The following is a 12580-nucleotide window of genomic DNA, read 5'->3' as shown; positions in this document are numbered from 1 at the left end:
CTCTGGCCCCCAGCACAGCCCATTCTGCCCCTCTATCCCAGAAGTTTCTTACAACCCCTCCCCCAACTTGATTCTCCCCAGGGTAGGGTGTATGGTACCCCTCCAGCCTGGTCTGGCCTTGGGCACTGGCTGAAGAGCCCAAGGCCAAGGGGATAGGGAAGATGGCAGGAAAGTTAGAAGTCCATGTTCCCTTAATTGTCTTGTTGTTTATTTTATCCAAGTACCCCAGTGAATAGGGGAAAAATAAACAAGGTAGAAAAAAAATCAAACAGTGGAGTCTTCTTTAGTGCCAGTCCTTGTGGTTGAATAAAAAGGATGGTCTGCTTTCTATTGAGCTGAGAAATCTTTGAAGTGGGAGTTATTATCTGAGACATTCCTGCTTGTCGTCCTAACAACGCTGATGAAACGTAAAAGGTTCTTTGTCAGCGATTTGTTCTCCTCTCTGTCAAATTCCCTCTGCCCCGTTAGTTTCAAACCGTTTCTAAAGAGATAAAATCAAACTTCTTTTAAAAAAAAAATACACGCACACTACACTAACTAGTAACTTAGGGCTAAGTCCTGCAATGAGAAAAACAAAAGCAATGCAGAGACATCAGGCCCAGGGCCTGTGGAGGTGTGCAGACATTGAGGGGCCCTTTGCACAGGACATGGGACATGGGAGAAAGAATTCAGAGACAGTGCAGGCAGAGGGGATGTACCCTAAGCCCACACTGTGTGTCTGCTTCTCTCTGCACTGGTCTGCACTCAGTCAGTCCAAGTCATGTCACCTGGATGAACCTCCTTGGGGGAATCCCTCACGCTCCCAATATTCTTACTCCAGATCCTTGGAACGGAAGGCTGAAGCCAAGCAATTGTTAATATTTCCTGATCCTTCAAAGACAATCTCTGCTAAAAATAGACCCATTGTAGTGTTTTCTTCTCGCTAGTAGCAATCAGCAAGCCCTTTCTGCCGTTAATAGAAGGAGAGTGGCTTGAGGGAGAGAGATGTTTTTATAATTTCCTGTTTTCTTCAGAATCTTGGCAATTGGAGTTCAGAAGATCCACGACCCCAAAGTGCATGCAAACGCCCCCCTCCCCATCCACATGTGCAGTTCTTCATTTCATGTTGTGTCCAGGAAAGAAACTTTCACCCTGTCCAGCTTTCCCCAAACCTTCTGATGTGGTTTTGAAGGTGGTTTAAATAAACAAGGATGTAGCAGCCTCCCCATCCCGTTTGTGCTGACTAAATGATTTGTAAAGAAGTTTCCTCAAGCTGTAACCCATGCTGTTATTATAGTTGCTACAAAATGTTGTCTCTTATATTGATTTTTATTTGTTTACTGGAGGTCCCCATATGTTTGTTTATATCGCTAATTTATGGGAAAATGTAATGATTGCAATGAATGTGAATTATACAGACAGGCAAATTTTTGTAATCATAACTCACACATGTAAGAAAGCCTGACTGAAACCTTAGAGTATTTGGTACCCTCTCTACCCACACAGTTTGTGATTTATCATCTGTCCCCTTAGCATCCTTAAATTATGAACTACCTTGAAAGGAAAAAAAAGTTGTTATGTATTTGACTAAAGGTGATTGTTGAATGAAAACATAGTCGAAAGCTGTGGTTTAATCTTGCTGTAAATATGTAAAAATGAATTAAAATCTGTGATTCTTTTTCCCTCCAAAGACTTTTGTGCACATGAAGCTCCATTTTGCTATTTTGTTTGGAAATAAATAATGTGATGTTCCCCTCCCTCTTTTGAATCTGAGTGTCCAGTTACTGCTTTCTCATCCTGAGAGAGACTTGGGGCCCTCGCACAGCATCCCACCCTCTTCCCTGCCTTCCCTCATGGCTTCGCAAAAACAGCTCTGCAGCCTAGTTGTTCAGGGCAGCAGAAGGGAAGACCCACCAAAGCAGCCTTTGTAGAGGAGACTTCCCTTGCTCCTAGTTTCACCACATTGACACTGGCACTCATGGACAGGTTTCCATTACGGAAGGGAAAAAGGTAAACGATGCTCAGTGTCTCCGAGGAAAGACTGCCTTCTGCGGCTCTGGCACCAAACACAAACCACCTTTGACTTCCCAAAGAAAAGCCTAGTAGCTGGTGGGAATAAAACAAAGAAAAGTGGTGGGGAGGGGGCAGGCTGGCTCCAAGCCCTCCGTAAGTCCTGATGGGGTACATCGGGCACAGTTGCCCTCAGGAGTCTTACTAGATGGATGCCACTCCCTCTGGGAGTGGCAGCTGCTCAGACCTCTGGACTCCCTTCAAAGAGCTGCGAAGAGCCAAGCCCTAAGGCTGTGTGGCCACAGCCCACAGGACTCTTTTCTGAATCCCAATGGGGATTTTCAGTGGGTTTTAGCATCTGATGCATAAGCTGTCTTATCTGTCCCTGCCACTGGAGAAATTTTTCCAGGTATATCAGAACAACCTGAACCACCAGAGACTTCCTCCTACCTGGTCCGTGGTCACCGAGCCTCTGTGCACCCGTAGGCCCTCCTCCTCTGCTCCTACTGCACAGGCTCCACGTCCACCTTGTCCCTTCCCGACCAGGGAGAGGGTGGGTGCTGCGGGCCTGGTTGAGGCTTTGGGATGCAATGAGCGGGAGGACGACGGCTCTTGGGGCCTGAATACTAGATTCCCTTCAAGAGCACCTAGGAGAATCAGCTCGTAGGGCAAGGGCAGCAGACGTGAGGAGAAGGCGCGCAAGGCTCCAGGGCGACTTGTGGGTGTGAAAAGAGCGGCCCCGAGGGGACGGCCACTGGAACTGCCAAGATAGGTCAGAGTCGTGGGCTGCGCGAGATGGAGGGGGTCCCCCGCCGGTAGTTCTGGGATGAGCGCCCCCTCCCGTCCTTCTCGCGGAAGGCGCCCCTCAACCCACTGCGGCTCCAGGGACGAGGTAGAGGGACCTCTCCTGCTGCTCGGGTCTCCCCACCACGACGCCTGTGGGACAGGCCACTCAATAAAGCCCTTTCACCTACGGAATCGTTGTGGTGGGAGCAACCGAAGATGAGAAGGACCCCGAGCACCCCTGGCCAGAGTCGCCTGGTCCTGCTGCCTGAGCCCTGCATCTGCTCGAGAAGACGTCGGCCTCTCCAGCTTCGCCTCCCCATCCCACCTGGGACTGCGCGGCGCCTCAGCACAACCATTCCCGGGGGCCCAGAGGGGAGTGTGAGGAGGGACGCGGGTGTCGGAGGAAAGGCCTGCCTTTCAATCTCTCATGTCCGAGTTGGGACCAAGGGAGTAGGAAGAGAGGACCCGGGAAGTGAGCTGGTTCACCTGCACTCCTCTGCCCCGAAGAGTGCTTAGGCCTCCTTGGATAAGTGTTTTTGGCAGAAAGTTGAATGATATGACCTTTGGCAGGAGGGTGAAGTCACTGGTGCCCAAGTGCCCATGACTAGCTCATCCTACAGGGAAACTTCACATGTCCTTTGGGGAAGTTACTCACGTCCCAGCCCGAGGGCAGCTGAGGGCAGTTGCGTTGCGGGGGGTGGGTGGGTGGGGGTGGGGAATATGCATTTTAGCCTGCCAAGGATTTCCAAGGTCCTCTCCTCTTCGTTACTTTAAATAAGAGCACCAGGTAGAAAGTGCTGCGCAGTGGGAAGTTTGGCTAGGCTTGTCCCCCTGTGGCCCTGTGCCCCTGGATAAGGGATGAAACCTCCCTGTGCTTCAGTTTCCTCATCTGCTAAAAGAGAATGTCATAGAAGCGTCTTCACAAGTTTGTCTTGAGCGGTAAATAAGATAATCCTTGAAACATTCAGAATTCACATCGTAGGTGCTTGTTGTTAGTGTTGCTATTATTATTATTACTTACAAGTCTCCATCTTTCAGACTTGTCCCCTAGCTCCTCCCTGAATCAGATCTCCAGATCTTTCTAGAAAGTGTGGCACCAACAGGGGCTGCAGGCTCCAATCAGGGTGTGCCTCTCCAGGCCCCCTCCCAGGCTAGTTGAGGGCCCTGAAACCACTGGAGAGTTCCAGATGCCGGTGCAGCCCGGCACTGAGGCAGAAACACTTATTTTCAAAAGTTCCAAGAAAAATTAGAGGGAATTGAATTTATTTTGGTGTGGAATGAAGCAGGAGAAACCCGATCATTTTAATGTCACCCCCATGACATTAAGACACTGGCACGATACTGGCACAACAGCAAACTTGATGGCTTGGCCAGCCCAGAAGTTGATTTATTTTTACCATAAGCCTCTGTGGTTACTCTAAGTCTGGTGTGGGACTTCTCAAGACCCTGGTGTGAAAGGCAGGAACATCCAAATGAGAGGCCAGGGTGGGCAACCAAGGACAGAGTGGTATGGGGCAAAAGTCACACAAAAGCGCATTCTTTTATGAAAGCATCAGAACCTTTTCTTATAATCATAGCTTTTTCATACTGAATCCTCGTTCTGGGAAAATTAACAATATCTTGGTTACCAAGTGACTGAGAATCCCACAATTGCATGTTCCACTTGTCACCAACTTCCTGTCTGGGCATCAGAACAGCATTGCCTTTTTAGCCAAATATTTTCTTCCATGAGGAAATGCCTGAAAGTTTTCTAGGAACACTGTCAAATTCAGACCCCAAAATCATTAAAAAAAAAAAAAAAAAAGGAACTCAGTAGACCATTAGGAGTGGTCTTGGCATTTGTCTCTGTATCTTTCATTGGCTTTGCAAACATCCAAACCAGCTATGTAGGGGGAAAAAAGGATAAAGAAAAAAAAATTACTTCAGATGCAAGTTGGTAAAATGTAAATATGACCAGGGGGATGAACTTGAAACTTGTCTTGCATTTTTGGCTTCTTTAGATTTAGTATAGACTCCGTATGAGCCAACATGCTGGGCAAGAATATTGATCAATTCAAAACAAGTCAAGCAGGGCTGTGTCTCATTCTGAACCTCATAACAAATGGGCAGCCTTGGGAAATGTCTGCAGAGAAAAGAAACCAAAATTAGGTAAATTTCTATGGTTTTGGCTGTATCACGTGGTTGTAGAATAATGGTGAAAAGAAGGGGTGGGGGCGGAAACCACCAATAGTATTATCAGATGATTTATACAGAACATCTGAAGGATGATCCAGTTTTTTCTTGTCTGTGGTCTGACCCACGCAAGACCAGATTAGCCAGATGAGGAGAATGTTCTTTGCCAGAACAGGGGAGAAACTGCAGACAGCTCAAGGTCCTTGGCTTGTGCTACTGAGAGGTCTTGCTCTGGGTAATGGAGGCATCTAGATTTTGAGCTTATTCATGTATTCATTAAGTATTTAAAAAAAATACACTCAGCATCTTAGTGAAAAGTGTTTTGCTTGAAATGTGCATATTTCTAAGTCATGAAAAATAGGCATCTGAGCCCCAAAGATATGCTTATTTATTTCCTCCAAGAGAAATTAGAAAAGTTGCCTGATGCATTTATGCAGTTCTTAATCACACTGCAGCCACTTTCTCCTGAGAAAACATGTTTCAAATCTGTCATAGAAATTTCTCCTCCACTTTCTTCCACTGCCTTTACTCAGCAAAGAATCCACAGTCAAATGCTTTCTATCTTTCAAAAAACCTGCCAACTTTCTTACAAAAAAAAAAAAAAACTGTTGTGGAAAAACAGAGCTTCCTTTAAGTGTGAAATATCATTTCATTGTAAAAAGTTTAAAAAAAAAAAAGGAGCGGTAATCCAACTTCCGGATACTGTTCTGAATTATTTCACCAGACCCTTTTAAAAGGGGATTAGTGGGGCTTTGGGAGCAAAATCCTTCTGTTTTATTCAATCTCTGATTTTATGTTATAATTACTGCTTGTAAAGGCTCGGAAATTAGTATGCAGGCACCGTCAGGACACGATGCAGGTGCCATTCTAATGGTTCAGCTTTTTAATTAAGAAAAGAGGTAAGAAAATCGAATCATAAAAACACTTTTGTGAGAGCTGAGCTCATTGCAGCAACTGCATGAATAAAGCCTTTATACCTTCCCCTGACAGGTCAGCTACCAAGGCGCTGACTTACGACCTTTTCAGGGCCAGACAATAGTTAACAGCTTTCTCACCTAGTCCCCACCCAACCTTTTCTTCTAGTACAGATCTTATGGAAATTGCCTTAAGTAGCTTGACGCCTACAAAAGATATCGCAGTTAGAATAGATACATATCCATATTGAAATGGATATTCTTAGGTCCTAGCCACAGACCTATTGTTCTCTAGATCACTTGTCATGGGTGGGGGAGGGGGAGCCTGGGAGGCTCAGATACAATGATGTACGGGGAATAGACTCTGCTCTAAAATACCCACACAAGGGGAAGCAGGACCAAGGCCAAGGTGGACTCCCTCCCCTCCATCTCTGGGAAAATAAAACAGGGAAAGTGCAGAGAAAGCGATGCAGGGGCTACAAATAGTTCCGGATTTCTCTTAAATGGGTTCTTCTTGAAGGAAGAGATTTGGCTGGAACACTGCGGCCTTCTTGGAGGCAGCCCAGATCAGTGGGTGTACCTTAGAACTTCCTCAGTTCCTTCAGCATCACCTCTGAATAAAATTGTGCTTGCCCATAATATTTCAAGACATCTCCCTCAGCTCTCCCACAGTTCTCCCACCCAAGCAAGTATCACTCTTGAGATACTCCACCACTGGGTCTCAGGCTCCAGAGCCTCAGGATTCTTGGGTCCCCCAAGGTTGTGCCAACACTGGGAGCCCAGATCGACACTCTCAGGGAAGCTTGCTCTCTGTCTTCTTCAGACCCCTGTAAAACTTCTACCCATCACCTTTTCTTCCAGAACCCGGGCAGGGTGTGTGATTGGAAACCTGGTCCAAGGCCAGCAACCCAGGCCTTGTCCTTCCTTGAGGAGGCCAGGGCGCGCTTGGGCCCAGAGGAGAACAATGCGAGTATTAGGATATCAGCCGCCCTCGCAATGATCACGCGTTCAACGATTTTGTTTTCACGGCTGAGGGGGCTTTTTTTCCAATGGAAATCAAGCGCTTTAGTTATTAAGGCCGAACACTAATCTCCAACAACCTTGACATAATGTGGCCGGGCGCGCTGGCCCACTTCGCACCTGCAGTCTGAATAGCGCGCCTTGTCAATGGGGGACACGCTTGTTGCCCCGGCTTGCAAAGGAGGGGAGTGAATAAGTCAAGCTTTGTGAATGCCCATGCGTGCTCTCCTTCCCGCCTTTGATCACGGAAAATGTCTTCTAATTTGTCCCTTTTTCATTGTAACAACGTTTTCAAGGCCCTTTCTATTTTTCCAAACCACATTTTTATAAAGAACATAAATCGCCCCCCGAAAACAAAAGGGGCGCGCCCTGGCCAACCGGCGCAATCACGCTTCAGTGTTTCGTGGCTCTGCAAAGTTTGTTGCGTCTTGAAGCTGCCCTCACTGCAAACGCTGGGCTGGAAGGCCCCAGTCATCTAGGGCTCCAGATCGGGGCTTCTGGCAAGAGGGTGGTAATGGGCTGTGGGAGGGGAAGGGGGGAAAGGGGGAAGGTAGAGGGGACTGACTCTCTTTGAGGGGAAGGGAGATGCCCCTGGCCTGGGGTAGGTGATCAGAAGAGCCATGGGGCTAAGATTCAGATGGTGGGGACCCAGGGGCAGATGTGTCCCTCAGGGATGTTATGTCACTTCCTGGCCTCTCCTGAACTCAGTGGGCAGTTCCCAGAAGTGGGTATGGGTGATCCACCTTTTCCTGCACAAGGCAGATCCAATGGCTCTCTCCCCTCCAACCACAGCGTTTCACAACAAATTTCCTCTTCTGTTCCTACTTCCACAGTGGTCCTGCATCCTCCACAGAGCCTGGGAAATTGGGGAGTATCTGGAAAGATTTCCTGCCCAACGACTATTCCCCAGATCTTCTGTGGGAAGCCAGAGCATCTTAAGAAACCTTCTTTCCCATAAAAATCTTACAAGAAAACTTAAAAGTAGTGCCATTTTATTCCCCGGGCCAAGAAGCAAACTCTTTGCCAAACATGACTTTTATTTGGGATTGCAATTCACTAAGTCTCTCTCCTTGAACCCACAGGCATTAATGACATTACTGTCTCATTTGGTGGGATATTAATTATCAAGTGGCAAATTAACGAGCAATCCCTGCTCCTCCTCCCTCACCCCCACTCCCAACATTGATTAAGTTTGCATTTCCAAACGTTTTGGGGAACCTCCAAGCTAGGAACACTTTTATCCTAGAGTTTTAACTTTCCCTCCTCTCCTAGAAGATCCAATAATTTTTCTAAAATAGAGACAGGCCACGACTTCTTTTTTTCTTTCCCTTCCCATTAGTTACTACTTTAGTGCAGGCTCTGGGTAAGAAAACTAACATAACCCACTAATACAGTTTAAAACACTTTGATGTCTTGCCAAGAAACACACTTCCTTCAAGAGACAAGTCAACATTTGTTTTTCACATTAAATGGCGTTTAGTTGCCAGTGGAAAAAAAAATTATTCTAAGGACCACTTTTTAATTCGATGGATAACAACCGCAGGGGTCTGAAAGAAAATAACGACGACAGCTATAGACACAAATAACTAAATTACCAAAACGTTAGTGTATCTCCCGGCTTCATTAATATGTAACAGACTCCCCAGTTAATCTCCAAAAGCTAGTGTTCCCCCTGTAAAATAGCACTCTGGGACGAATTGTACACGAGATCAATCACTGCTAATGCAGGAAGGTTTACTGCAGGAAAGGAAAAAAAAAAGCTATTTACACCTTCAAATAGAAGCTTTTCAGATTTAAGAGCAAGAGCCATACATCACCAAGAATAAATGATTATGAATTGGTAAACGCGCCCTCCAGCGATTAGCTATTCGATGCTATTTATCATTTCTTGGGTGATGGTGGTGGAGGTTTTTTTCCCTTCTTCTCCTTTGCCTTATTTTTAAAATTATCCGACTGTTTGGAAAGAAAAGCCTGACAAGCAGAGAAGAAGTGGGGGGAAAAAACACCGCGGGAAAGTTTGTTTCTGCATATACTCTAAGTCATCAAAACATGGCCGTGCAGATATAAACGGGGTCATGGATGGAGCGCTTCACAGGAAACAATGCAGCCCTTTCATTGTTTCATTTGTTATTAGGAGATTGCTTGCCCATTGAAGCTGACACATGAGCAGGTATTATTTTTTTTCCTCTGGCCCCCTCTATTTATTGATCCCCTCCCTTATTATATCCCCCCTCCCAATCTGGTCCACCAATTCAAGTTCACCATCAGTGCAATTCATTGTTTATTTATTTATTTATTTAGGAACTTTTCTTTGTGCGCGCGCGCGCAAGGCGCTGCGTGTCTGCGCTGGCGCCCGTGTGCGTGGCAGTGTGCCCGCGCAAGACCACCTCACGGAGACCAGCCCAGCCACAGTCGTCCAGGGAAACCGTGCTCCTGCCAAGGCATGGGGTCAGGGACTCCTGGGGACCCCGGTTGCTGTTTGCAACACAAAAGCATATGCAGCCCCTAAACATTCCAAGAGAGACAAAGGCTGGAACCGAGGACTGACTTCACCCTGCTTAAAACGAACTCAAAGCCCACTTCCCTGGCCCGGTTCAGCTCTAGAGGTGAGGAGGAGTTGCAGAGATCCGGCTAGGGCCAGGGGCTAATAGTCTTAGGCTCCAGCCTTGGCAGAGTTAGGGATGGTGGGGCGGGGGGCGATCCCTGGTGTTAAAATGAGAACCCGCTCTCAAGCAGGGTAGAAGGATGAAAGCGTGAGGGATCGGTCCCGAAGCTAAAGCCTGCTGAGCCGCAGGTCTGTCCGCCAGCCAGCAGTGTCAATCTGAGAGATGTTTGGCAGGAGAATGGCCTCGCTAGCTTCTCCTGAAGGTGGAAGGAACGTCAAGCCCTGGGATCAGTATAGCAGGGGGCGTGGCAGAGCAGAAGTTCCTGGGCAGAGAGTTCGCGAGTTCAGGTCACTAGACCCGGAACTTGCCTGTCCACTGCTCTCAAGAGAAGTGGCCATGTTCAGCGGTGGCCCACGTTTGGGAACTGGACAGGACTCTATGCGCACCCTTTAAGGGCTCCAATGCCTGTGCATCCACTTGGGGTGTTAGATGGAGGGCGGGGAGTTTGGAGGCCACTTATTGCGGGCTGCTAGGTCCCTCAACTTACTTAACTTTAAGACTCGAGCACAATTACATGTTTCCGAAGTGCCCCACAAATCCGGATTTGAGTTGTGTTAAGGTCTTCTTCTTCTTCTTCTTCTTCTTTTTTTTTTTTTTAAGGTTTGAGAGATTTAATACAGCTGGGAGGGAAATTGTGGTTGTAAGTCTGTCATAGCAAGTAAGGTAACACTCCCTAAGGGATCTTTCAAGCAAACGAACAATAGGCCTTGCAGATAGTCTCAAGGTGGTGGAATAAACTCAGGGCATGCCCCCCACAGGCAGGAAAAGGGTCCATTTCAGGCTTGCTTTTATGATTGACTTTTAAAGCTAAAACATTTGCAAAGCATTGTACCTATAAATACAAAAGGAAGATCACCCCTTGCGCCCCCCCCCCAAAAGTTGGTAAGAATAGTCGGAGGCTGAATCTAAAGTATCTGATCCTGCACTCCCGGGTTTAAAACATATCATGGAGTTATTGTAAAATAAATTAATGTGTGGGGAGTGGAAGCAGAAATGAAACATTTCTCATTTTTATTTCCTGCTCTATTATGAAAACTTTTCTCCTCCTTTCCCCGATGGAATCCTCTCCCGTTTGGATAACTCATGACAGGCTGCTGTAGAAAATCTGCTTGAAGAATCAGTTCAGAAAGTACTGACCTTCAGGGAATGGATTTCTCTTTACTTTTCAAAGCTGGCACAGTCCTGTGCTTTAGAAAAGAGAAATGGAGCAAAGGAATGAGCTCAGAAGTTTGAAAGAGGAAACATACAACATTCCTCTTATATCTCTCTCCCCCAAAGCCTCTAATAATTTGCACCTAATCTAGGAAGGAAAAAAAAATTGTTGATAATAAACCCTGTGAAATAACCAAATTGTCATCATAAAGATTTAATTTTGCAACTCCAGGAAAGATACTATTCATTGGCTTTCTATTGTTCTTCGAGATTTTAGTCTTAATTTTAAATTTTAATGCTATTATTTTCTTCTGTACAATCCATTTTTGAAATAAAGGATTCTCTTTATGATATGTTTTCAATAGTGAAATTCTCTAAAGGTCTATAATATTATTATTTATCTGAATTTTGTAGCTCTGAGGGCTGTATACACGATGTAATTGCTTGAACATGTTTTCATAAATTACATTCAGAAATGTGTCATAGTAAATTACCTTTGTAATAAAATGTAAAAAATGCAAATGGCTGTTGTCTTTATTACGTTTTAAACCATTGGTTTATCTGCACTATTTCACTTGTCACTTGCGCAATATGTTGGCTAAAGGGGCGGCACAGTTTGATAACAGAGAACTGGGTCCTGTGTGTAATCTTGCAGGCACGTACAGTTTGGGTCATTTCCTCATCTCCCGCAGAAAAGACATTATCCGGCTCATATTTACATACTTTTCAATATTTGTCAAACAATCATAAATTATAAATTAATGAAATGTTTGACAGTCTTCAGAGATCAGACTAATGACGACATTTACCTTTTTGGTGATTTTGAGTCTCATCTTTGTAAGTTTAATGACATTTCGTTGCTCATGCTTTATTAGGCTTTATTAGATTTGTCCTTCACTCCCGCTGTCATTCAGATGTCTCTGCAGAAACATCACCTCCTTCAGGTATAAGAACAAATAGACTTCAACCAAAAAACCTTCAAAATAGGGACTCTGTAACCTTAGTTTTAAGAATAAATGTTGAGTTGGTCTAAAGACCACTGGAAATTTTTTACCCTTCTTAAACATTTTAATGAGACTGCTGTAACATTTGTTTCACTAGCAGGCAGTAATGTGGATATTCAGAAAGATGTATGGCTGAGATAAGCTGTAATTTCAAAGTGATTTATAACAGCACAATTAGGAACAAGGGAGAAGAGCTCTGATCCTGATTTCATAGGAAATTTTGGAATGTTTTGAAATTTCCTTTGGATTGAGGATGAGCACATGGTTTATAAACTGTCTCTTCTGTCCAAAGGCAGGGGGTTCATTTTGAACTTGGCCTAAATCTTGACACCATCTCGCCCAGCTTCGGTCCAGAGCAAGCAAAGAACTCCTCTTTTTTAAATGCTATCAGCCATTGGGAACTGAATTAACCCTGTGTCCTTAGGGGGAACCCCAGGTATGTGTCTGCACTGTCCACGACAGGAAAGGGATGGTGTAAGCGCCATGTGTCCATGAAGTTGACACATTCCCTGGAAAATGTTGGCTCCCTGTGCTCTCATTATGATTGATGGCCACGAGGCTTTTTAATAAAATTATAGATGATGAATTTAGTTCAATCCAGAGAGGTCAAATGATCAGCCTTGACTTAAGATTCAAATAGTAAATCACATGGAACAAATTCACATCGTCCTCATCATCCCCAGTCACCATGGAAGTGAGCTGGGACTTTGGCTCCATCTTACTCTAAACAAAGGCCAGGAGCCCAGGAAGTCAGAATGTCAATGTCTCTGTCATCAGGTTGGGTAATTTTATTAGCCCTCTTGTAAATTTTATCAACCCATGTTAGTACACACTACCCTGCTGGGCCACCAGACGCCTTGCTTTCCTTAGCCTTGCC

The sequence above is a fragment of the Camelus dromedarius genome, chromosome 2, assembly GCF_036321535.1.
Source record: "Camelus dromedarius isolate mCamDro1 chromosome 2, mCamDro1.pat, whole genome shotgun sequence".
Taxonomy (NCBI): domain Eukaryota; kingdom Metazoa; phylum Chordata; class Mammalia; order Artiodactyla; family Camelidae; genus Camelus; species Camelus dromedarius.
The sequence above is the reverse complement of the archived record's forward strand: the minus strand, read 5'-3'. Positions refer to the sequence as shown.